Source organism: Aythya marila, assembly GCF_965140915.1.
Source record: "Aythya marila genome assembly, chromosome: 1".
Classification (NCBI taxonomy): Eukaryota; Metazoa; Chordata; class Aves; order Anseriformes; family Anatidae; genus Aythya; species Aythya marila.
The window spans coordinates 80,185,133-80,211,228 of record NC_139042.1 but is presented as its reverse complement, the minus strand read 5'-3'; positions in this window follow the sequence as shown (position 1 = coordinate 80,211,228).

Sequence of the window (26,096 nt, the reverse complement as noted above, 5' to 3'; positions counted from 1 at the left end):
TTGGCCAAGTGGCAGGTTTATTGCCTACACACTCCATCCAGAAAAATAAAAGCACATCTCATGTATTTAGGATGCCTTCAACCCAGCCTCCTACCTTTAACATTTGTTTATATAACTGTGGTCCATGAATTTGCTCCATTGGCAATGTGGCAATAGGGTGGAAATGCTGTTGGAGAAGAGGCTGATTTATAAGATGTTGTAGATGTTGCAACTATGCTTATTCCTGATATGAAAGATGCAGTTGAAATCTTATGAACGAATGCCATCATTTTTATTTAATGTGTAAATAAAGTCAGATCAGGCTTCAGTGTGGGTTTAGCTGAGGTCAGTGACACAACCTGTTTGTTTTAAGGGAAGGAATAAAATGGCCAGAGGCTAATAGAAAACTCAGGGCCTGAGACTTAGTGGCTGTTTTACATTTGGATGGCAGGCAATCAACTTCCAAATGCTATCCTGGGCATTAGGGAGCTCTTCTTTTCCAGCAGACTGAAACTCCTGAATAGGAATCAGGCAGAGGTGTGAGAGCTCAGCACTGTGGTGAAGACCAGCAGCAGACACAAGGAGAAGTACTCAGGCAAACTTCGTGTTTCTGATGATTTGCTGAGGTGTTCATTGGTTCCTAAAAGATCTCCCATTCATGTTTCACTGTCTTTTTCTCTCACATGTGGCTTCTGTTCTCATGCCAGATTCAATTCCATGCTGTACAACCCTCTGAAGATTTGACAGTGATCTCCTCAGAAGTAAAGCAGAATTTCTTCATGTGCACAAAAACATCACAGTCCTGCAGGACTGGTGCTCAGGGGGCATGCAGGCAATACCTTCCTTCTGGTATCTTGGTTCACATCTGCAGTGGTTTCCTGGGTGCCTCTTTCCTTTAGAAGCTGTCTCTGATGGGCCAGTAAAGCAAGCAAATTTCTGCTACTAACAAAAATCCTGCAGTAAGCCTCACTGTCTTTCCTGGAAAGGAAAGCCTGTGAGCCTGTCTCTGTGCTGCTCTTCTACCTTGGACTCTCAAAGGGCCAGAGGAGTGTGCTGATCTCCCTCTGCTAGAAGGGGCCCACAGGAAAGTGGATTCTCTTCAAAGTATTTTTACCTGCAAAAGTGAAGCCCATGGAAGTTCATGGCGAAAGCAAGAGTAGAATTGTGCTTGTTCTTTCACTGTCATTGTAAGAGGAGCTCCGTCTGCAGTGGACCTCGGGTGCATTGGAGACACCCATTTCTCTTCAGTGTTTAATGTACAAAATTAAGTGGAACGGTTTGTTCTTTTTGAAATACTGACTCATCAAAAGTTGCTACAAGTGCAAAACACTACCTCATCTGGTATTTTCAGGTGTAATTGTGAAGTCCTTGCATATAACTAAGATAAACACAACATTAAATTAACTCAACAAAATCACCTGTTTTTCACCACAAACATAGGAATGTCCTAGGGAAGTAGCCATATGACTTTAAAAGGTAATTTAGTGGACGTAAGACTGTATTAATAGTGTAAACAATACTAATATACTTATTTTCATGCTGAAAACATTCATCTCTATTTCCAGAATATTCAATAGCTTCTCAGTTCTTTTAACATCGTGTGTACCTATTTGTGGATGATTTTTCCTTGAAATAAGGATCAATCAGCTCCTGTCCAAGCCAGAAAGCATCCAGAAGGTGAGGAAGAATTGGTGAGGAAGGGTGGCCAAGAGCTGTGAAGCAAGGAAGTATTAATTCCCTACCCCAGGTACCGTCCCTTGGCTTCCCCCACCCAGTACTATCTGCAGAAAAGCAAGGTGGAGAGAGCAAGGTAGGCACAATGTGCCATGGCAGAGCACAGGAGCAACTCCACAGCAAGCAGGGCTGCCAGCCCAGCAGGAGACCCCGTGTGGCACCGGTGGTGGCACCCCCAAGTAATTCGAGACACCCACCACCCCGCACAGCTGTGGACACCACTGGTCACATGCTGGCATCACTGCTGGAGGTGCCTCCCCGGTATGCCCAGTCCTCTGTGGCTGGTGTTGTGATGAGGCTCCTTGGCCAGAGCTGGATGAGAGCGCAGTGAGGGAACTGGCACACAAGGAACACTTTCATTCTGCGAGCATTTGTTTGGTTTGGCTGCAAAGTTCTCTCACGTGCCTGCAATGCTATAACCTTCATCGATAGATACGGATCAGCATTTGTATGCTCAGCACCTTTGCTTGCATCTGATTTTTTTCCAAACCAAGAAAGTTACACAGATCTGGCTGATCTGGCTGCAACTTAAAAACTTCCTCTTTTCTGCTCCAGCCTGTAGTAGCTGGCTGCCGGTGATTAGTCTGCTAATTAGCAAGGGTGGACCAGGGGAAAAAAAAAAAAAAAAAAAAAAAAAAAAAAAAGCTTTTAAATCAAAGACATAACCCCCAGGCACATAATTCAGGGATCACCATATCCTGAGAGAAGCTGCTTGCCCTGGAATACCTGTATTTACATTTCACATGGCGTGCCATCTCCTGTACATTCTTTCTGAAGAGATAATATAGAAGAAAATTATACTTAATATTTTAATAACATTTAACTGTGAACCCCTAGCCTCACTACCACATAAAGGAAGCGACCCAGGAAGAAACACTTATGGGGGAAATTTATAGTGGCTGTGGAGCTTACTCAGAATTATTGCAGACTTTCACCACTGTAATGAGGGCAGGCTTGGTTCCCCGGGCTTGCCCATACTCAACCACCTGAAGTTGTAAAGCTCCTGCAGAATGAGCACTGACGCACACCCAGAAGTATCCTTCCTGCCATAGGAAGCCCTGCAGTGCCACCGCAGCTTTGCATGCTCATGGTGGCACTGAGCTGTATCAACTTCATTTAGCTTCAAACTAATTATGCCCCCCTAATGACCATCCCCAAGATTTAAAAATCAAGTGAGAGCCAACCATCATGCTCTGAAATAGCTGCATGTCCTAGATTTTCCTTATGAGAAAGACCCCAGATCAGACCTGCAAGGCTCGCCTCTCCTTCCTAGCATGTGCCAACTAGCAAAAATCCAACCAGAGCTTCATGGCCTTACGGAGACCAAGCTAACAAGGAGACAGAAGTCACACAAGCAGCAGCCACCAGCCCTGAAAGACAGCTTTGAACCCTTGGTAGAAAGGAGTTACCTATTCAGGGGTCCTATGGACTATCAGAAGGACTGGCCTGTGTCAGCTCCTGGGCAAGAGAGCATCACAGCTCTCCATGCCAACTCCTCCTTAAGAGCTGTGTAGCAGGAAGAGGATAAAATTGCATTTGGGAAGCCTTCCCATCCTGGTTAAGTGGACAAGCATGAAGCTGATGCTGTAGGAGGCTAGGAAGTGCACCCTTCCCCTATGCCACAAGTAAGGCCTCATGGGTCTGTCAGGTGAGTTTCAGGACTTTTCACACTGGCATTTCTCTCTTCAGCAGCTGATGTGCCACACAGGGAGCACACTTTGTAAGCTCAGTCCCTCCCATTCACATCAATTTTGTCCTTTACCAGGCCTGAGGACCCTCACATGGAGATTACTGGGCATAAGAAGAGAAAATAACTCACCATCTCCTTAACAGCAACATAGCATGCAGCTTGCACAGCTCCAAGAGCTGATGGTGCTTGGAGGGCTCACACCCAGAGCACGTCTCCAGCTCCAGAGGCTCTCCCTGCTGCAGGCAGATGAGATGCAAGAAGTACGTTTCCCATTAGCAGGGCACCCCTGGAGGACCACACAAGCACATTCCTCTCCATCCCCTCGAGAAAAATGCGGCCTCCAGCCTTTCACCGTGTCAGCACAAAGAGTAATTCACATGCATATGAATGCATTTGGCTAATCATAGTGTAGGGATAATTCTCTGTATATAATTACATGCTGTACTAGGCAGTTAACACTGCAGGGATGTTAAGATCTGCGTCTATGTAGGAAGGGGGATGGAAGGTTATTATGCAATTTTCAAAGGGCAAATGGGCAGTTTCAGGCCTGCCGGTACATTTTGCATAGACACTGAGCTGAAATCTATATCTAACTCAGTGCAGCCCTGATTAAAACCAGAAATAACTGTTCCTGGTAAGATTCAATTTAAACTCTATCCCCTTATCTTTGTCAAAAACTTATGTCTTTGCATGGGGATCTCCATCGTACTGATAGCTGAGGCTGCCTGGCTTGCCGGATTATCCAAAAGTCTGGTCCTGTGCATCACGTTCTCTCTCCCGCTTTCAGAAGTTTTGAGCAGTTGTATATCTCATATATGGCAAGGGATTAGCAAGTACCTAAGATGTCTGAATATCATGACATCTTGGTCTGGGGCTAAGAGTTTTCTGAATTCTGTTATTGAAGGAGATATATGGAGCCCTTTGAGTAGAAATAAAATTAGATAAACCTCAAAACAGAGCATCCTTTTCCCCATTTTTAAAAAAATATATCTACAGAAATAAAAGATTGAACAGAATTTGAAAAAGAAAAGTCGAACAACGTTCTTGAACTAAATGTCAAAGGGAGGGGGAAAAAGAATAAAACAACATTAGGGATAAAAGACATAAGGAAGTCTGGAAGTATCAGTAACTTGACATGAAGGGATCTCCAAGTAGTCACAAAATACAAAGCTGGCTTCCAAAGCTCAGGAATCAAGCTAGAAAATTATGTCTTTTTAAAAGAAAGGCAACTTTACTCCAGTTTCTAGGCCTTGAGAAGATACAGCAGTCTTCTTTTGTTCCAAGTTATTTTTGCTCTGCTGTCACCACAGCTAGAAGCTTAATTCATACAAGTCTGAAATTCTTGAACAATTAGTCGGCTTTCTGAGAGGCCACAAATATTAATAGACTCATGAGAAAGTCTTATGAACTGGCAAGGCTGAATCAGGAACCCCTAGTGTCAGAGCAAACCCAAACAGAGACAACATGAATTGCTGATTGAAGCCAGGGCAAATCTCTCTATAAATCCTGTGTGAGCCAGAGATTCTCTGTGTGACCTTTGGCAATTTGTATGGTCTTGGTGTGTTCCTCTGTCTACTCAGCTGGAAAACTGGTTTGAAAAGAAAAAAAAAAAAAAAAAAAAGAAAAAAAAAAAAGCAGGAGCTGACCAAAAACCAGATGCTGAGCATGAGCTAAGCCTTTCCAGGTAAATAAATTATTTTAAAATAATTATGATAATACAAAATGTTCAGCATACCTTGTGTTTTACTTTGTGTTTACTGCTGGACTGGAGCCCATTTACCCCAAGAGGATGAACATAATGACATTTGAGAGGAGGGATCTGATGCCAAATCAGCAGGGAGAGCCATCAATCCTTGCAGGGAATGTTGGACTGCCAAAGGCAACACTGTGATAACAGTGAATCCCACCCAGACTTCCAACTCAGCTCATGGCTGAGGCCAAGACCAAAGTCAAAAGGCTTTCTCCTTTGCAGAAAAGGATGGAGGAACTGCTGGGGGACCCAGGAAAGCCCTTGAGCTGTTCTCCATGGGGCTGGGGAGGTCCTTCAGGGAGCTCAAGGCAAGATCTCCTCATGGACAAGGGCAGGGCTGGATTGGATCCTAGAATCTGCTGCTGTGGTGTCTGGTGGAAGCCATTCATTAGACGTAATTCTGGGGAGAGGTTGAGGACGTATTCCAGAAACAAGGGGCTGAATTACTATTTATTTATTTATTTATTTATTTATTTATTTATTTATTTATTTTAATCTCTGATTTACTGCTGGAGTTCACTTACAAGCATTTATTTACTACCATTGGCAGGCTGACCGTGCACGCTGCCTAACAGATTTATCTGTAATACTGCTGGGTGGTCACTATTCTTGTGTAGGAAGATTAATTGCAAAGACTGCTAGGGCATCCGGTACTGGGAAGTTTAAACTATTTAAGTAAAATAATAATGCATTTTTCTCCATGGCCTCATCCATCTACACTAGGAAAGTCAGGATCCGTAACAGGCTGGTGGTGCAACCCCTCAAGCCATGGGGAGGAAGGGTGGCTCCGCAGCACAGAGAAGGGTTTTATACCCTATCAGCTAGTTCTCCAGGCATGGCAAGGCAACACAGTGCTGAAAACACTGAAAACTTGTCGTTGCTGCTCCCTTGGTTCCTATGGGGACGCCATGGCTATGGGCTGTAAATATTTCATTCTCCTGTGTTTCCAGACTTACTGTTTCTGTTTAGCCACCAGTGAATGTGCAACACGAGTGGCTGGCATAGAAACTAATATCCAAGTCCTCAAAAATGTTTGCCGTCTTTTGGCACCCAAATTCTATTAACTTATCTTAGTTTGATTTGGAGGCCAGGACGAAAATCCTGCCAATAATCAATGCGAAGTACAGTTAACTCTTTAGCTGCAAAGGACTGAGCTGAGCTTTTCTTCTTGCCCTACCACTGCGGTGAGTGTGGGAAATTTTCATGGGGAGCGGAGTCAGTCCTAACCCAGCACGTCTCAGTCCTGGCACCAGAGGTGGGTGATGTGGGCAGGGAGGGAAACTGCTGGTCCCCGCTCCCCGTGGCCATCCTGTGACCACAGTGTGCAAGCACAAGTCCTTCTGTGCCCGGCCACGGGGGCCACTGGACTCCACTGGCTTCACAGCCTCGTGGCATGGCCCCTAGAGAGGTGGTGGTATGTGCTGGGCAGCAGATGGGCTACAGAGGACACCCCACATGCTCACACCCATGCTATAGGGGGCGAGTTGCATGAGGGAGGAAGGGTTAGCAGGAGACCCGTTCCCTGAAGAGATACCAGCACTTATTATGCAGAGTACCGGTAATTATCGAGCTTATTTTTCTATTAACTCTTAGGGGAGGAGGCAACTCTGCTATAAAAGTGTATTTTTATACTGATTCATTTTATGGCTTTGCACTGAGTAAGGGCAAACCTACTTGCCAAATCAAATACCAGTTTTCATAACGCTTTTTGGACCTCGCCAGTTTGGGAATATAGGGTGCCATTTTCTTTTCTGGGGAGCATGGATTGCTGGCTGGGATTTTTCCTTTTTATACTTCACTGACCCCTTTTTGGCATTAGCATCAATTTCTCATTTCCTTACAACTGAGCGGGCAATAACAAGAGCTTAGGCAGCCAGCGACTCCTGCTAAAGTCACAGGCACATAGTTCAAGCAGAAGCTTCACAGTCAAGCTGCTGGACAGCAAATACCCTCCCTCTGGTTCTCTAGCTCTCCAGCTACAGGACAGCAAGTTCAAGTGTAAGATTTTTCCATTTTTTTTTATCTTATCAATGTTTACAAATATCTGAGGTGTGGGAGACAGAGGGATTTGGCCAACCTCTTTTCAGTGGTTTGTGGGGACAGGACAAGGGGCAATGGCCACAAGATGGAGCACAGGAAGTTCCGCACCAACAGGCGAAAGAACTTCTTCACGGTGAGGGTGACAGAGCACTGGAACAGGCTGCCCAGGGAGGTTGTGGAGTCTCCTTCTCTGGAGAAGGCCCTCTCAAGGCCATCTGGATGCCTACCTGGGCAGCCTGCTCTAAGGAACCTGCTTTGGCAGGGGGGTTGGACCCGATGATCTTTCGAGGTCCCTTCCAACCCCTACAGTTCTGTGATTCTGTGATTCCTCTTCTTTGCCATAGGGAGACTTGTCATGAACAATGGTGTGACAAGGGACACTATGTTCTCTCTGAGTGATGTCCAGGCCCGTTCAACCAGGCCTGCAAGTCCCCTCCTTCTCCTTTTTCCACTTTGGAAATAAAGTTTCAGTTGACTGTGTCTGGGACAGGCTGAATAATCAATGACTGAACATACACAAAAAAAAAAAAAAAAGCTAACAGAAAGCACTGCCCTCTTATTTTATTTTGTTTTTATTACAAAATGACATTATTTGATGGCTTCTTTCACGATTATATCTTGAAGCAATTTTAGTGGCAGTGCTGAAAGAACCAGGGTTGCAGTAGCTGGCTTGTGACAATCATTGAATATATAACAATATTAGTGCCAGCAAAGCTGACACTTTAATGGTAAAGTTACCCATTCCCACCACAAAAAGAAGTCATTTTTCTGAAGTGCATTTGTAAATTAAATGCATGGAAAAGTTCCTCTCTGCACCTTTGAGCACAGTGGTTAGTGACAGAGGCAGATCAGAAGGTGGGGAATACAGCCCTGCAAGAGCTGAGCTTCATTTCTTTTTTCTTTTTTTTTTTTTTCCAATAAAAGGGATAGATATTTTTCACAAGTGGAAGGTTGCCATTGCCTTATTTTTTATTTTTCTATTTTTTAAGGAAGGCCTTTTTGCCTCTCTCAGCAAAACTGGAGTACTCCTTTTCTGTAAAAATGTCACATTTTCACCTACGGCAAATTCATGGAAATTTATAAAGATTTACAACAAGAAGCAAAGTTTTAATTTCCATGAATATGCCCCAGGTGAAAATGTGACATTTTTACAGAGAGGAATGCACCATTCTCCTCAGCAAAAGAGTATTTTCCTAACGAAATAGCAGCTCATTTTTAAAAGCCGCCTTCAATTACAGTTTTTAGAGCCACAAAAGGAAAGTTTAACACACCCATAAAACCCACTCCTTCCCCATTTTGCCACAAACAGGAGTGTCTCAGTTGCATAGACAGCATTATTTCTATTGCCATTACATTCAGGGTCTTTAATCACGGATCAAGACTCCGTCATGCCAGGCACTGCCCAGGGAGAGAACAGAAGGCTGGTCCTTGCTTCAAAGAGTCAAGCCCCTGTGGCAAGAGGCAACAGCACGGGGAAACGTATGGAGAGGAGACAAGAGATCAGCACAGGGCTGGAAGATAATGGACCACAACCCGTGCCTTGTGCTGAGAGCGGGGGGTCACCCCATTTGGCACAAGAAGCCAACAGTGTCCTGCTGCTGCAGGGACTGCAAGCATCGTGCTGAGGTCCAGCACCAGCAGCACCAGTCATAATCTGTTTGGCACACCTTGGGTCTGCTTGGGGCTGTTAAGACCTCATCTGGAATATTTTGTTTAGTTTCATACATTTTTTTTTTTTTTTAAGAAAAAGAAAAAAAAAAAAAGATGGCCCAAATCCAGTTCTCGAAAGTAGGAAAACCAATTAGAGATCTAGAAAACATGATTTATGAAGTAAGACTGAAAGAAAATAGGGTTGTTTAGTCTAGAGAAGTCAAGACTGAAGGGAGACAATAACAATCTTTAAATACATCAAAGTTATCTGCAAATATGAGGGAATAATTCTGTTCCCCGTGTTCACTGATGACAGGATGGGAAATAATGGGCTAAGATAGTCGCAAAGGAGATTTAGGATAAAGACAAAAAATCTAATGTAAGGTTGATTAACCACTAGATAGATCAGCTGGAGAAACGGTTATATCTCCTTTTATTTTTTGTTTGTTTCTTTGTTTCTTTGTTTGTTTTTGAATAACAGCTTAGGCAAACATCTGTTGTGAATGGCTTTGGTACAAGCTGGTCCTGCTCTTGGGCAGGGAAGAGATCAGACCTGCAGGAATCTGTCGAGGTGCTCTGAATCACACGAGCCGCCCTGATGGAGCTACAGTTGCCTGACAGGAAAAAAAAAACACCAGGGGACTGAGCAGAGGCATGGATGAGAGACTCTGAGAAATGCTGGGCAAGACTATCTTTCACAGTCATTTCAAAACCCAGTTTGTAAGATTTATGGCGTGTGGAGTGTAATATATCCTGTGGCATGTATTACAGCCAGGGGCCTTTGGCATGTGCGTATGCCGGAGTTTAAGGCCGTCACTAATGATTCCCAGTGCTTCAAAGTTTGGTGCAATCCTGCAGCTTTTTGAGAACATGATGGGCACCTACCCTCTGGAAGCCTTTTAGACTTTTAAGAGCTTGTTCCTCTTGGGCATCCGGAGTTGCGCATCTCAGCAAATTCAAAGGCATCTCTGCTTTGCCGTCTTTCCCAGACTAACTTGGGGGATAATCAACATTCACTAAAACAAAATAAAAAATAAAAACCAAAAAAGATGATTGCTCTAAGAAATGGGAAGCAGGAAACTTGGTTACATACATGGACGAGAGGTACAATGGGTGAGACCTGAGCACAGCACGGAATGATAATTACAAAAGTACACAAAAAGGAGGTTCTGGCAGAACAGCCAGGGACTTGTATGCTCCCCCAAATTTGTTCCTGTGGTTTGGAGGTTTGGGTCAGACCACACAGATCACAGGGAGTTTGAAACAACAAAGGGGAGGAATTGGAGAGACCCACACCGCAGCCAGCAAAACCCTAGAAGTGATTTGTAGTGAGTGCCTTGGTCTTACCCATCTGAAATCCCTTTCAAGTGGAGCAGAAGGGAGAGGCTATGGATGCCACAGCATCCTGCTGCTTCAGAGGTGGTAGCTGCTTTGGAACGGGTGTGTTGGGTACCGAAGGTATGAGCAGATAAAAAGATTATCCAGATGCCCTGCAGCTTTCTCCTATGGTATGTAGCTTGTGCTGCAAGTAGCGCAGAAGCGATTTCCCTGTTACTGGGGTATGAGCACACACTTGGGCTAATACCATTGGGAGAGAAACAGAGTAAAATATGGTTCTTAACCATTATGACATTGTGTCTGCTCCTTTCAGTACAGAGGAGTATTTAGATCTACAGGTATATGCTTTTTTCTCTGTGAGCATCATGCCCCAATGCATGAAGACTGCTCCCCACAGGCAGACGGTCACCTGATGGCTCAGCACAAAGAAGGGATGGTCAACAAGACAGGTGGTGACACCACAAACTCTGTCGGTCCTTGCCCTGCCCCTCCTTCCAGATACAGCTTGCTGTGGAACTGTTGCCACATGGACTCAAATGCCGAAGGACTCAATGCCATAGCACTTCTGCACAAACACCTACTCAACCACCCTGGCAGCACAAATGCTCGTGTCTTCACACCTCTCCTGCTAACCCAGTGGGATTTGACCAAGCCCAGTCTTGGAGAGCAAGAGCATTTAATCTCCCATTGTTCTGGTTAGAGAATGGAGCATCTGGAGAACATGCACTCAGCAATTCACTCCCTCAGCTGCGGTGCTGCTCCGTACCATGCATTTCTGCCCATAGAAACAAACCATAAGAAAATTAATACAAAGAAATAAAAATTCTAACCCATCTCAGACCTGTCCTGCTTCATGAAAAGGATGTGCTGATGAGAATGCTTTCCCTGAAGGTGCCACCTTTGTGTCCAGCACCAGCACAGCTCTGGTGACAGCCAGGATAACTGGAGAAAGGAGTGTAGGCAGCAGTGGGAGATTTCCAGAAAGTGCATCCACACAGGGACCAGGTTTCCAGCAGCCAAAGCAAAGGTGTGCACGGGGTGTGTGAAGCTGCACTGTGGATGCTGTCAAATAGATAGAAGAGGGTAGAAGATTTATCTCTGTGTACGCATACAGTCTGAGTTTTCACAGAATCACAGAATCACAGAATTGTCTAGGTTGGAAGAGACCTCAAGATCATCAAGTCCAACCTCAGGAGTTCTTACAGTCTGCTGGAAAAAAAAAAATATTTTCTTCCAAAAGTTTCAGTGGAAGTGCACACCAGAAGTCACTGGACCAGTGTCCCTGGGCAATGACTGCCCAGTGGACAGGAGTGGTCCCTATAGGAAATATTTTTGTTGCCAAGTGCACTCCTGCTTCTCTACTTTGTGAAACTCCTTGAAAAAAAAACACTGGATAGCTATGCGAACACTGCATATATGCACAAGGTAGAGGAGGTTGAGTGGAAAGAAGGCAAAAGAAGAGAACAAAAATTTTTGAGAGAGATTTTCCTATGAAAACACTGTGGAAGTCAGGTTGCCTGCGGAGACTGATTCATTTCACCTTGAAGCGTAAGTGTGGTTGCTAGCCTAATCCCCACAAAGCCACAAAGAACATCCACTAAAGAGTTCATTAAGCTTTGACAAACTATATGCATTGGGCTGTGTGTGCTTGCTGGGCTCTCCTGAGACAGTGGAAAGTATTTAATACACAAGCAAACATCTTAGAAGGGAAGGTATCCTTTCCTCATATATTTCCACATAAAGCATTTTTGAAAGATTTATTCGTCGTAACTTGATTATTTCCAAGCTGCCATGTAGCTCCCTAGAACAGCTCTGACCTTGGCTAAGGGTGGGGGACCAAGGAATTCAGCCCTGGAAACAGCCTTTCCAAGCTGCTCCCAAGTTTGGTGACACAGTTTTAAGTAGGAACTTCCCAGTTCAGTGCCCATGTGAGAGGAAAAAAAAAAATAAAGAAAAGAAAAAAAAAACAAACAAACATGTTTTTATTCACAGGCTGAACTCTCACAAAGTATTACTGTATTTCCTTCTCAGCTTTGGAATTGCCTAGGGAATTAAGAGCTTATTTTCTTAAGGGGTACCTGCTTGAGTCGGTTCCGATGATCTATTTTCAACTCCCTTTTAGCCAGGCTAATTCACTTCATGCAGTTAAGGGAAAAAAAAAAAAATCAAATTAGATCATATTATCAGCGTAAGATAAAATAGCAGTGGATTTTTTTTTGATTTTTTTTTTTTTTTTGGGAGCATTATATCTCAATAGCACAATTTGGATCAAATCCAAACACTCAGAAATTCTGTAAATTTGCTTTTAAGAGCCCAGCAGGGGGGTTTCATGGAAAGCGCTCCAGTGTATGAAAGAATTTGTGAACAGTCAAGCTCATTTATTACAAGATTTAATGCGATTTATTTTATTTTTTTTTTTTGCAGTGTGATTTGTGGAAGTCTGTGTTTCTGATCGCTACTTCCCACCATTATGTTTTCATAAAAATTACAGGAAAGTTTTGCTTTTTAAAAGACTTATTACACTGAATAGCAAAACAACTGAGCCCTTAATGGGATTGTTGTTCTGTCTTTAATTGCTTGAAGTTTGTGGGGAGAGAAACATCTTTTATTAGAGCTACTGACCAGCCTAGGAAGAACAGGCAGGTCACTGGGTGCATGGACCCTTTCTCCAGGTCCAAAGCCCCCGTTAGGCTTCACACATCATGCTGCTGGTGGGATGTGTAGGGATGGTACAGTCTTCTTAACAACATCAGTAAAGAAAACACTGGTCTTTCATAATAATAATATAAATAAATAAATAAATAAATAAATATTACTAAATCATAATTTTACCAAAGTCATTATTTCAAATAGCAGAATGACAAATGGAGTTGTTGCAGTGGGCCAGCAGGAGCGATGCTCTACGGGCAGTGCAGAAACATGGCAGCAACCACCACAGGTCTGACTTACTTTCCAGCATCAACTCTTTCCAGCTGTCACCAGACCTGGAAAGGAGGGGGAAATATATAACCAGCCATTTGAAATCTGGTCTGCAGCTTCTCAGATACACATGCTGAAAATGTGTGGGCTTCAACAGCTGAACATGTTTTTTTTTGGGGGGGACAGGGGGTGCCTGATCACACCTGAGCAGGGAGAGGTTTCACCCAGACCCCCCCTGCCAGGGAGCCATCATCTCCTACCCCTGGCTGTCTCGGGCTGGCTCTGCACCTTGCGGAGGCTGAGCATTCAGCTGAGGGGTCTTCAGCAAGGTTTGCCAGGGGATCAGAGGCCCTACAGCAGCAAAGCTGCCATGGACAATAGCCTGTTCTGCCACGCTAAGGGCCAGCCTGGCCATTAGCCAGGATCATAAGTGAAGCAGCTAATTTGCATCTAAATTACTTCGGATTTTAATCAGAGATTAATAAACAAAGGTTTCTGCAATTATTTATACAGATCACAGCAACAGTGCTTCGCACAAAACAGCGGCCAGCATCGTTTGCCCCTGGGGCTGCAGGGAAATGCATCCAGAAAAGAAAAATCCGCTCCTGTGCTGGAACCAGCTTCTCCAAGCAGGGCTCTCACTCCAGCAGTGACTGTACCAGGCTCAAGCATGACTGCCCTCCTTCCCTGGGGGACAGGAGCTCTGCCACACACCCAGCAGCTGGGCAGCCCTGCGGGGATCCTGGAGGAGGGGTGCCACAGCAAGACCAAAAAGGTTCCCTGAGCGTGGAGGTGATCAGTTGTGCACATCAGTGCACTCAGCAGAGCAAGGTTCAAGAGGGACTCCGTTACACAATAAAGCAGCAGCACACTTGCCCCTGTTTAAGGATTTCATCACACAGGTTCACAGCCCTGGATGCTGCTGAAGAAAAACTTTGCTAGCAGGAAGGTACTGGAACACAGCACTGGTATGAAGGACATGGGTGTTTTTCCAAGAAACTTGAATCAGTCCAGGCTTTAAGTTTCATTTCCTTCAGCAACGCTAGGCAAGAGCAGGCACAGCAAGACTATTGCAGCCTACTTTTTGTCAGTGGCTTGCAAACAGAAACTCAACAGCTTAACAGTTTAACACAGCTGGGGATATTCAGCTTCAATGACTAAACATGCCTGAAAGATGTCATAGCTGACTTGGAGGATTTTACATTTATTCTGCCCGAAGACTCACTGTAACACTGTTTGTCACTGCAGGTAATTGGCCCTGCTCAGTCTCTGTGTTCAACAAAGAACAGCTCCAGATCTTACTGTCTGTGGGTGAAAAGGAGAGCATTTTTCAGTCCATCTTGGCTGTAGGTTTCAATATTTCTTTTCTAAGGAGAAGAAAGCAAAGAAGTTTACAGCTGCTTCTGAGAAGGCCTTCCAGGCAGGGACAGATTCACAGGGATGAGCAGAGTTGGGTACTAGAGGGAAAAAAAAATACTTGGAGAGACTTGCAGCTTCTCTCTCCCACTAGCAAGTCCCTAAGCAGCTCTGGCCACACACCACACAGGATTAGGACTCCCCTACCTGCCTTTCCCAACCTATTGAAGGTGTACCTCTCCTTACTTTCAGCAGGTTTTACCCCAGCACTGCCTTTTGCCTATGAGATACTTTTGACAGCACCACCCTACCTCTTCCCCTTCCTCCTTTTTGGGCACCAAAGTGCTCAGGGCCCTTCCCGATCAGCTTTTTTTGCCCTGCTTCAAGCATGTGGAGGGTCCTGGCTCTAGCCCAGGTAAAGATTGTTCCTGTTTCAGGTTACTCTGCTAAAGGAAAATCTCATTCATCTTTCTCATTTCCACGTTCTCAAGATACCACAAGCACCTTCTCAATATCTTCTTCTAGATAATCTTTTGCAGCCTGGTGGGTTGTTGGTGGGGATGGTAGAAAAAAGGATGGTTAAGTGGAAAGGAGCAGGCAGAACCACTGGAGGACCTGATGGAGGCACAGCTGTGCACAAGGGTCCCCTTTCTCACTGCTGAAGGGACACAATGAAGACACCCATACTCTATTCTGTGAAGAATTTTCCAGTTATAAAATTGACCAAAAATTCATGTTAAAAGGGACCTCAGGAGTTTAGTTTTGAGTGTACCCAAGGACGGAAAAATCACTACTCTGGGCAGCCTGTTCCAGTGTTCAGTCACCCTCCTTGTGATAATTTTTTCCTTGTAACTGATAAAAATTTCTCTTGCTACAGTCTCTGCCCATTGCCTCTTTTCCTTTCCCTGTGTTCCTCTGAGAGTAGCTTGGCTCCATTTGACAACTGCAGATGGCAAATAGATCCCTCCTTTGTGGCTTTTTCTCTGCTCTCCAGCAAAAAATGAGGGCTGTGGGACTCAGGGCAGCCCTCACCTCATGGAGTAATCGTGGGGAACAGTAAATGCCTGGACCAGTAGTATCTGGGAATAAGAAAGCATTTTGAGCTATATCAACAGGGATGTAGCCAGTAGACCAAGGAAAGTAATTATCCCCACCTACTCATCACTATTAGACAATATCTGAAGCACTGTGTCTAGCGCTGGGGCCTGATACAGGAAACTCATCCATGAGGTGGTTGAAGCTCAGCAGAGGGCCACCTGGCTGAAACATTTGCCCCATAAGGTGCTGCTGGGTAACGGGGACTTGCTCAGACCAGAGAAAAGATGGTTTCAGAGAGACCTTCCAGTATCTACAAGAAGGTTACTGGGATGGTGCACTTCAGTGAGATACGCAGTAGGAGAACAAGAGGCAGTTGTGTGGCGGTGGAGAAGCAGGTGCCCAGTTTCCCCAGAGGAGTCAAAGTGTATCAGCCCTGGGCCTGGTGCCTGAGGGAAGGAGAGCCTCTGACACCTGTAGGGATTCCCTTACAGCCCCTGCTATGTCTGACTCTTCATGCAACGAGTGGCACTGTGGGCAATGAGGAATTTAGGAGCTTCGCCGTCACCCTCTCCTTGCTCCCCTCCCTGACCAGCAGCTAGGGGTGCTGCCTCATGTAAGGAAGGCCCTCAGTGCACACACCATGGTCTGCCTCATCCCCAGCCCCAGGGTGAGCCATTCAAGCTCCAATCTGGGGATTAGGAAGGGGGACCGTGTCCTTCAGGGGGTCGACCCCAAAAAAAGGGGCAGCAGAAATGGGCTGCAGCAAGTTGCTGGGCTGCCCCCAGGAACATTGTGCAAATGCACCACTGGCCTGGTCCCGACTGCCATCTTGTGTGGCCTCCAGCTCCTTTGTTCATGTCCATTATGGAGGAAAATGGCAAGCCGGAAAGTTTCCTGCATCCTGACTGTAAAAATAGAGGCAAAGTAGGACATTTTCTCCACTACTTTAGGGCTCATCCTTTGTTACTGAAGCACGTCATGTAACAGTTTGCAATTAAAACCATCAACAGCATGGAAGGCCATACCACAATAGCTTTGTAGTCAATTATTTGATTTATAATTAAACATGAAGAATTTCAGCTTACTGACTAGAAAGTAGGACAAGTACTTTCTGTTTGCCTGGTTCTATAAAAAAGCCAGGCATCCAGTCTGCAGTTTCTACAGCATGTATAATTTCTCTCCTGCAGCAAGGGCTGTCTCGACAATGAGCAGGTTAGAACAAGGTAAGTTTCAGGATGCAAATTTAAAGAATTACCATGGCAACTACAAGAAACCCCCAAATATACAAACAGCTGGTGGCTGTGAAGCCCCCTCAGCCATCTGTGAAGGGAAGCTGGGTAAGGCACAGAGAGCACTGCAACACATGGGTCAGGTTTGAATTCTCCCTTCACGTGGTGACACATTTCTGTATTTATCAATGCTGTCATCAGCTTATGCAGCTTGGTAATTTTGCGCAGACAGTCAGTGCTTTGAACCAGTCCTGAAGACAGTGATTTCCATAGGTAATTTTTCACTCATACACCAATGCCATGTTGTCCATCTCTTCCCTCCCTAGCTGTCCCTCAGACATCAAGGAAGATTTGAAGGTGGTACTTGTGTCAGAGTCCTCCAAAGAACACAGCCTGTCTGTATTTGTTTGTTCTAAAATAAAGGACAGAATAAAGAAAGGCACATATATATGCCCATTCTCAGCTTGACTGATGAACTAAACTTTACTTGGTTTAACTTCTAAATCCTCTCCATTTATGGGCCAGCCAAATACCTGTAGGGCTGTCTCTGATAAGCACATTGGGAGCATCTCCTTGGTCAGACCTTGCAGTTCTTCACCTGGCTTTCAGTTTTTGTGCACGTAAAGTGAGGCCTGCACCATACAGCCTATTGTATGGTATGCTAGTGCTAACAGCAGCCTTCACCTATCTGGTAAGCAGAGCACTATATTAAACCTAGCCAATCCACACTGTCTTACCTGAGAAGCAGTAGCCTTGATGGTTGTTACACTTTTGTAACCACTTCATACACAAGTCTTGAGAACCTTTTTAGAAAATTTCTGTAAAATGTACTTTTTCCACTGCCCTATTGTATGTGTTACATTGCATTTTCATCTTCTGCAGCTACTTAAGAGGCCACTAGAAACTCACAGGCACTTCGCTTCCAGCGGGCACGCCAGGATGCTTATAAGGGTGGCCAGATCCCAGTTTCTCTGGGATTTCCATGCTCATGTAATGAGAATGAATGCTGAGCCACAGCTCATTGTCTAAGATCCAAACATCTGTTTGTGGGAAGAGGTTTTGTGTATCCATACAGCTTCTAAAAGTGACTTTCATGTGAACACAGCATGATTCGTGCTCAAGACTTGAACACTTTTTCTACCCACAAGAACCTTGTGGAGAGCATACAGTATCACCAGAACAGCAGAAATATTTCAGGTTGTGAATGCCCAAACACGTACATATGTCTGTGGTATTTTTAAGATCTGGAGAGTAGATTTAGCAACCTATGTAGGCAAAACTATCGTTACCTTTCTGGTACTCTGGCATTTGAACATCTCTACTATTTGTCCATGAAAAACATTCACCTTTAGGGTCATGCTGTGACAGTGAAACACAATCTGGGTAGTGAATATCTGTGTTTTTCATCCCCTAACAGTAGAAAATAGGTTTTACATGATAATTTGTACAGTGGAGCATCTGTAGGCCTGCTTTACCACTCTTCTTTCCTGTAACGATGGTGAACTGTACTTCATAGACAAGAGTACCTGTCTGGTCATCAGAAGAACCTACCTGTTTGCATGTGATATTTCAGGAAAGTGAAGCAATAACACCTCTCAGGGGGACTGTTTCAGCAGTCAGGTTTCAGCTTGATCAGTAACAGCAGAAGTAGCTCTTCTTACCAGCTGTAGTTTCCAATAGCTGAGGTTATGTTGGTATCACAGCGGCTGCACACGCAGAAGAGGCAGATTCCCACCCCGAAAAGGATGCAATAATTTGGTCATGTTCCTGTCAGGGGTTCAGCAGAGCTCAGCGGTGTTCTGCTTATGGGTCAGGTTGCAAAACTGGAAAACCAATGGCATTTAGTAGATGCCAAACAGCAAATATTCTTTTTGTAGGTCAGTTGCAATTAGCACTACAGTAAAAATACTCATCATGGTTACAATTTTCATGCAAAGAAGCAAACATGCACAGGGTAGAAATGACTATTTACATGCTAGAAAACAAAGAAGGAGAAATTGCCACCTACGAAAACATACTTCTCCCTTGATGCATCCTCCCTGCTCAAGCCCCATTCCTGAGCAAACAGTCAGCAGTGGACTTTTTTTCTTTTTTCTTTTTTTTTTTTTTTTTTTTTTTTTTCTTTCCTGTCCTGATGTTCAGTACACAGAAACACATGCATCATGACTACAAAAATCAAATGGTAGAGTTCTAAATGAGGGGTATGTCCAGTATTGCTATATCCACCAGAGGCATCCATTGTTAAAAATAAAGTTAAGGTCATTTGGCCATATTTTCCTTACTTTGTCAGTCTGCCCTTTTTTTCCCAAATTAACTTCTCAGCTGCACAGGGCAGCAGTTTAAGTATGAAGCAACCAACTGGGATTTTTGTGTGACTAAATGTTTTCCCCCAGGGTCTGGGAAATGTTTGCATCGACAGTTGCCAAACAGTGCCTGCCTCCCAGCTAGTGCAAGGCCACGGACTCCTGCTGGGGAGGGAGAGATGCTCCTCGGAGCCCACAGGATTGGACACGAGGCAAGTCAGAGCAGCATAAAAACTCCTTCTTTCTCCCAAGGCCTAGCACCGTGCTGAATGAACTCATTGACATCTACAAGGTGGAAAATGCTATTTCTCCATGCAGGCCTGACTCAACACACAGTGAAGGCAGCTGCAGTCGACTCTGCAAAACACAAGGCTACTCTTTTAAAGCATTTTAAGGGAGTTGCAACCTGGGCTGGAACCCAGGCCTCCTTTACAGGCCACTCCCTGGCTTGTTCTTCCTTGTGTGACAGAAACATCCTTGTATTTCAAAGGGGGTTGATTCTATGCCCATCTGTCCAAGCAGTAACAATATGAGCCTTACTGATACACTTTTGGTATCACAGAAGAGGCAAAGAGAGCTTAGAGTGCATCTCCCAACAGTGCAAGAGTCGTCCCTATAGGTGCTTCATCCCACCACAACCAAATTGTGTGGCCTATGGTGTGGGAAGGTGTCAAGTGACCTTGTTGGCAGCACAGAGCAGGAGTGCCCACAATTGCAGACCGTGGCCACCACCAGAACACTGTCCTTTGCCTTTCCTTTATGCCACCACAGTCCTCCCTCACTATCCTCAGGCTATTTGCTTAAGTAGACAGGATTTTTTGCTGCTGTTACCCCTCATTAGTGTCCTAGCCCTCAATAGAAACACAGACATTTCCATTCATCATGCCTGCCATTTTTACCAGTGGTACCAGGAAACTGTGACTGCTGGCAAGCACAGAAAGATTTGTTTTTAACACTTCACTTTTGCATGGTCTATAATTTCTTGTGTAGTGCACAGTTGCCCATTTTGCCTCCTTTAATGCTTCCCATGTATATCTCCAGCACAAGAGCTGATCTAAGGCAGCCCCTATGTGGGATAGCCTGGGAAGCCTCTAAGTTCTAGCCGGCTCCTCCACAAAACCAGCTATGTATTTTCTTCCCTGTGGCCTGTGTGCATGAATCGCTTCATGTAGCCAGGTGTCTGTTTCTCGTCCAGCGTGGCCTGGCTCTCTCCCAACAAGCCAGCGCTCTTGTTTCAGATCTGAGGAGCAATTTGTCCCTGAAAGCGTGCAGAAAGCCCAAGTAGTTCTCGTTCATAATTGGCACCGAAAAATGGTTGTCTTTTTTCCACAAGGCCCACCAGATCTCATTACTGGAGCTCCATTTCTAACAACCACGTTGTTGAACATTGACTGGCACACTAAGAAGTACAAAAACTAATGCAGCAAGTGTCAAAATCCAGTTCATGTTGCAGAGCCTTACACCTTGCTTTTTCATTATGTGCATTCACTTGCAAAATTCGCTTGCTTATTTGCGGCGAGTGTGAAAGCCATTAGAGGGAATTAAAGAGGATCTACTGAAACTGAGGAAGAAAAGCTTTAGCATCTGCATGGAAGGGAGGGAGGGAGGGAGACTTCTGTGTGTTGGTTTAAGGCTGTGTAATTAGGACTGCATATGCTCCTCGGAGGACAGAAACCATAAGAAGTACAAGACTGAAGTCCAGATCCGCCCTCAGCCTGGAAGTACTGGTCTCTGCCACGCAGTTTTGCAGCCACGACTGAGGCAATTCAACCTGCAGGCTGACGAGCCTGGAGAAATCGGGGAAGGGTTTGCGGAGAGGAGAGAGCCGCCTGCGTTCTGTTATCGCTCTGCAGAGGTAGCGGAGGATTTAGCCTGATTACACGCACTGCACCTAATCTTCCGCTCCCCGGCATCTGCCTCTCGCAGGGGCTCTCGTGGGATAATGAGGAGTGACACACGGTGTGAAGTGCCAGCCCTATCTCATCGTCACCACCATCGCCGCTGTCACAGGGAAGCACCACGGGAGATGAATCGAAGCCCACTGTGTGTTTAGGAGGGTTCAGCGGCTGCTTGTTGCTATTTTTATGCAGATTCGCTAACAAGGAGGCTGAAGGAGAGCTGCTGAGTTACAGATCATGAGAAACAATTCCAGCTAATTAGTGTTTCTGACCCATATTAGAAGAGCGTGCGTTTTGTTTTTTTCCCCTGGGCGATTTTAAACCGTATCTTGCAGGCTTTAGTCCGATGTGGAGGACTTGCTGTAACTGCCAGACTTAGCATCTCTCTCACTGCCTCTTTTTGGTATCTGCTCTGTGCAACTCATTTAACTCTTCGCATGCGGTGTCCCCAAATCAGCTCTGGCTTTCCCAAGGTCAGATATGAATTCCATTTGGTGGCACTGCCTAAGCTCGCATGAAAAAACTGAGCATAACAAAACAAATGCATGAGTGGGCAATTTTTTCCTGAAGGAATGAAGTTTCGGTTTGATGCTTCCAAGAGATTATTCTAAATGACTGTGGGAAAATGATGAAAAAATGCGTGTGGAGTCCTTTCATAACACTTGCACTGGGAAATACAATAAAAGGAAAAGAATTCCCCTGATGTCTCTGTTTTCTTGCATAATCCTCGGTGCTAAGGCTGTGATTGTATCTACAAACCCTTTCCTTGACAATTGCTGGTTACAATGTGCCAGCCACATTTGTACGGATAATAACCTCAGACCCGGTCACGCAGAGGTTTACACCCGTGTTTGAACAACCTCCTCAGCTTAGAGGAACTGCTTTCTGTACAGAGCCTGTGCTTGAGGTCCTATGGTGGAACTGGAGGTCGGGATCTCTTGAGGGGTCTCATCCAGCTCAGCCCTACATCTGTGCAGAAACCCTCGCTGCTTGACATTTGTGGAAATCTACCCACATAAAAACAAATGGCACAATTTTGGCCTCAAATCTGTGATAATTTAAGATGAAAAATCAAAAACGTTTTGACTTTTTTTTTTTTTTTTTTTTCCAGAGCCCATGAAAGGAGCATTTGACTGCTTATGGTGTTAACATTCATTAACATTTTGGGGCATACACAGCCTCTACTTTGTTCTCAATGGCTGCAATTTTTGTTTGAAGGACAGAGAAGTAAAAAGCCTTGGCAGCGAAACTCTGTGGGCTCTCTCCAGCCTACACCACCTCCCTCCGTGCATCTAGGAAGTGGTGCTGTGGGATCTACTCAACCCCAGCTATGGGTTGTGGTGGGTCGGCACACGGCAGGGCCAACTACCCATCTGCATCCTATTGGGAGTGCTCCGACTTGCAAGTGAGGGCACCAAGTGGGATGTTACACCATGATCAACATCGTAGCAGAAAATGCCAAAAAATACACCTTTGTGCCAGCTCCTTTTTCCTCTGGGACACTAACAGGGCTCCCCATAACCCTCCTAGCTGAACTGCAGTTTTTCCTGCAGACAAATGAAGTGTGTGCAGACCACGCAGGCTCTGTACCAAATAAGTGGATCTGCTTTGAGGCCAACAGCCTCTGTGGCTGCAAGTCTGAAAGCCTGAAGACATTTTTTGGACAAGCAGAAAATGAAACCAGGTGACGGATTCTGTTGGCTGACCACAGTGGGGGGGGTGAAGCTCTTTTTGCCATCCCTACTCTCACATCCCCACTCTACAGCATTCAGGATGGATGATTCTGGATGGAGGAACCCTACTGGTGAGCTGAGGGCCAGATCTCCCTTTACCCCAGCAAATGTTTAAAGAGATGTTATCATATTTTGTTTCAGAACAGGAAAACACAGAATGATTTGTGGTTTCTGAACGTGTTCTCTGTTGGTACATAACATTTTTAAAGGGTATTCATACACAGTTAATGTTGGCAGATCTATTACTACAGAAATTTTGCCTAAAAATATCAGCAAGCTCTGCTCCCACTCACAATCAGTAGCTCCACTGATTAAAGACTGAACATTGATTACCAGACCAACATGTGGATTATGGAATAGCTCTTCAAAGAAATCAGATCACAATACACAGACCACATAAGACCCATAAACAGCTTCTCAGTCCCTCCCTTGAGAGGAAAGAAAAGCAGGGCTATTGTCAGCAGACTTAAATTCCCCAGGCTAGGATCCCTACTACCACAGTAAAATCCGAAATTCTTCAGAAGACAAAATACTTTTTTAAAACCCAACTTCCTAAGGTAGGTTTGCTCTTCTCCCCTGTGTCTCTCTCGTGTCTGGGGTAAGATCTTAATTACTGAGAAATAATTATAATGTCATAAAGGGTTCTTCTGCTCACAGAGGAGAGGATGACACCACATACAGTGCCACTACTGTTCTCCCATCAGCTTGGAGTAAAAACAAGAGCCGAGTCCCACAGGGCCCATAGCACTGCAGGAACAGGGCGCCGAGCATCGTGGCCCTGTACTGGCAATAAAGGGTCACCTCAGAGGCAGAGATCCTATTCTCCTGCAGATTTTTCCAGTGACAAATGAGGAGGGGAATAATAATAGATTCAGATTTGTATTACATTAAGTTAAATAATTCTCAGAAGTTTAACATGATTTTCCTGTTGCTGCCTCTGTCAATGTTATTCAAGTTGAAGCTCAAGTGCTGCCTTTGCTACCTGTTTTACATCTTTCTATTTGAAATGGACCTGAACTAAATCCACGGGTAGGATTGCTCTAAACATTGTTGAGGTATGACATCATTTAACTCAAATATATCCTAACATGTTAAGCTTTTGGAAATTCAGGTTTCTTTGCATCCTCTGTGGATTTAAGCACAGCTATATACTGTTACTCTCTTTCTTGACTATTTTTCATCACAAAGACAAGTGTTTGGGATACATTGTGTGGATTGTGAGCTATGCCTTGATCTGTGCCTCTAAAGATGGAGTCATACTTGGGAAAATTTGGTCCATAGCAAACCATTTCCTCTTCACAGAGGAAAGAAAATTGCTCAAGGTGGAAATCATGGTTATCTGTAAATGCAGAGGTCACTCAGGTGGGAAAGAATACTCATGACAGGGACTGGGACTGACCAAGCATGGACCTCAAATACTTATGGAGCAAGGAAATCTTCCCTGCAAACAACCTGTTAAAACCCCATTAGGTGAAATGTGCATGTGAGATCCCTTGGTCCAAGCTCTTTAGAAAAACAAGCAACACTGGTTACAGCTGGATCACCTCTTTTTTTTTTTTTTTTTTCTTTTTTCCATATAAATCCAACCAAGAGATGGATGGACAAAGAATATGAACAATTGCTTTGAAAAGGAGGAGATCTGTATGGTTGCCTTCCAGTTATAGAGTAGAAATGGATGATAGTGGCATCTTCAGCATCTGGCAAGAAACTAAGCTATTCTCATCAAGCAGAAATATTAAAGAGACTCAAGGAGCTGCTCCTGCACTGTCTTAGGGAGAAGCAGGAGCATGATTTAGACACAGGGAATCCAGGTTCAGCTATTCAAAGATAAAAACTGGGAATAATAATTTAAGTGGATGTTAGCATGCTAATTTGTAAATGATGCTTTCAAAGAGCACAGTCTGTTTGGGGACAGATTGCAGCTGTGTGGACAGGAGAAACTGAGAAAGTGACTAAACTGAGAAATAGCTCTCTCCTGAGAGTCTCCCCATACTTGAGGACATAGTCACAGCATATTCCAGACGATTCCACCAAGCCACCAAGTTCGTCTCCTTCCCTATGTCAAATGAACAGACTGAAACAGGCTCTGAACTTGGGCTGACCTCCATGGAGGCCTAATTAACTTATTCTTGTGACCATCCACAGAAAATATGAGGGTGTATTTTCAGTCCTCAGAAAAGGATTAGTTTCTGAAACACATTCCTTCTCCCCAGGTCCCTCCACTAAAACCTCAACAGTAAAACAAATCAGATGAGACAATCACAGATAGCTTCATGTGTCACACTTTTGCTTTTGGCAGGTAAAGAAATAAGAATGTCCTGGCAAAAATTAAAACACTTCCTATCATCCCCTTCAGCTTCACCTAAACCTTGCCTCCCTATCTGCATTTACTAACCTTGACTACTGGCGACTTGATGTCCCTGTATATGGTGTGGTTTTGTTTGTTTCAAACTACTTTTCTTCTATAAGAAAATGAAAGGTCCAGTAAGATGAATGATAAACCCCCTGCATTGATGCTGGGACACTGCCAATCCCTATGGCAAATGGGATGATACAGACCATCAGACTCGACTGGAAATTAGAGCTGAACCAGAGCGAACTGCAGAAGTGTGAAAGTCTAAATGACATTATGAAGCCAATTGTGAGAATTCATCAGCTGTAGGGAAGAAAAAAAAAAAAAAAAAAAGTATAAAAAGAACCAAGCTGCACTAATTTTGAGTGAAAGTTTAAGTACTTCCCCAGCCAGTTGCAGGGAACATAGTAGTTTCTGCTGCCTGAAAAGCTGACTCATCCCTGGGTTTTGCTGGAGGGTCCGTTTGAATGGGGGCAGCTCACTATGAGATTAGTTTCTTCAGGGGGAAGCAACCTAGAGCAGAGACAGCATGATCTTTATGCATAATTTAAAAGGGGAGAGTTATGAGAGATTAGTGCTGTCTCCTGGTTTTACACAATGTATGCAATTAAATGTCAGATCTGTCAGAGTTTATGTCTTCACACACAAGCAGAACACCGCTTGCCTGAGCTGCTGTTTATCACACTACGGTTATTAAAAACAATGATATGGGCCAGCCAGGCAGCCCACTGAAATACAGTACCTGACGGAGTGGGGTCAGTCTTTTTTTTTCTTATATACAGATTGATTCCTAAGAATGAACATCTCTCTCTACAGGGACTGGGAAACAAACCATCAAAGGGACATACTCACCTCAAAAAGTGCCTATGTCCTGAAGTCCTTAGCTATAACTCCATAGAAATCTGTATGTCCCCATTCCCCTCCAGGTTTAAATCTGCATCCAGTGCTGCCCACCATGACATCTCATATCAGAACCAAACATCTCACACACTTTTTGATCACAGAATGGTTTGGGTTGGAAGGGATCTTAAAGTTTATTTAATTTGAACCCCCCCTGCCATGGGAAGGGACACCTCCCACCAGACC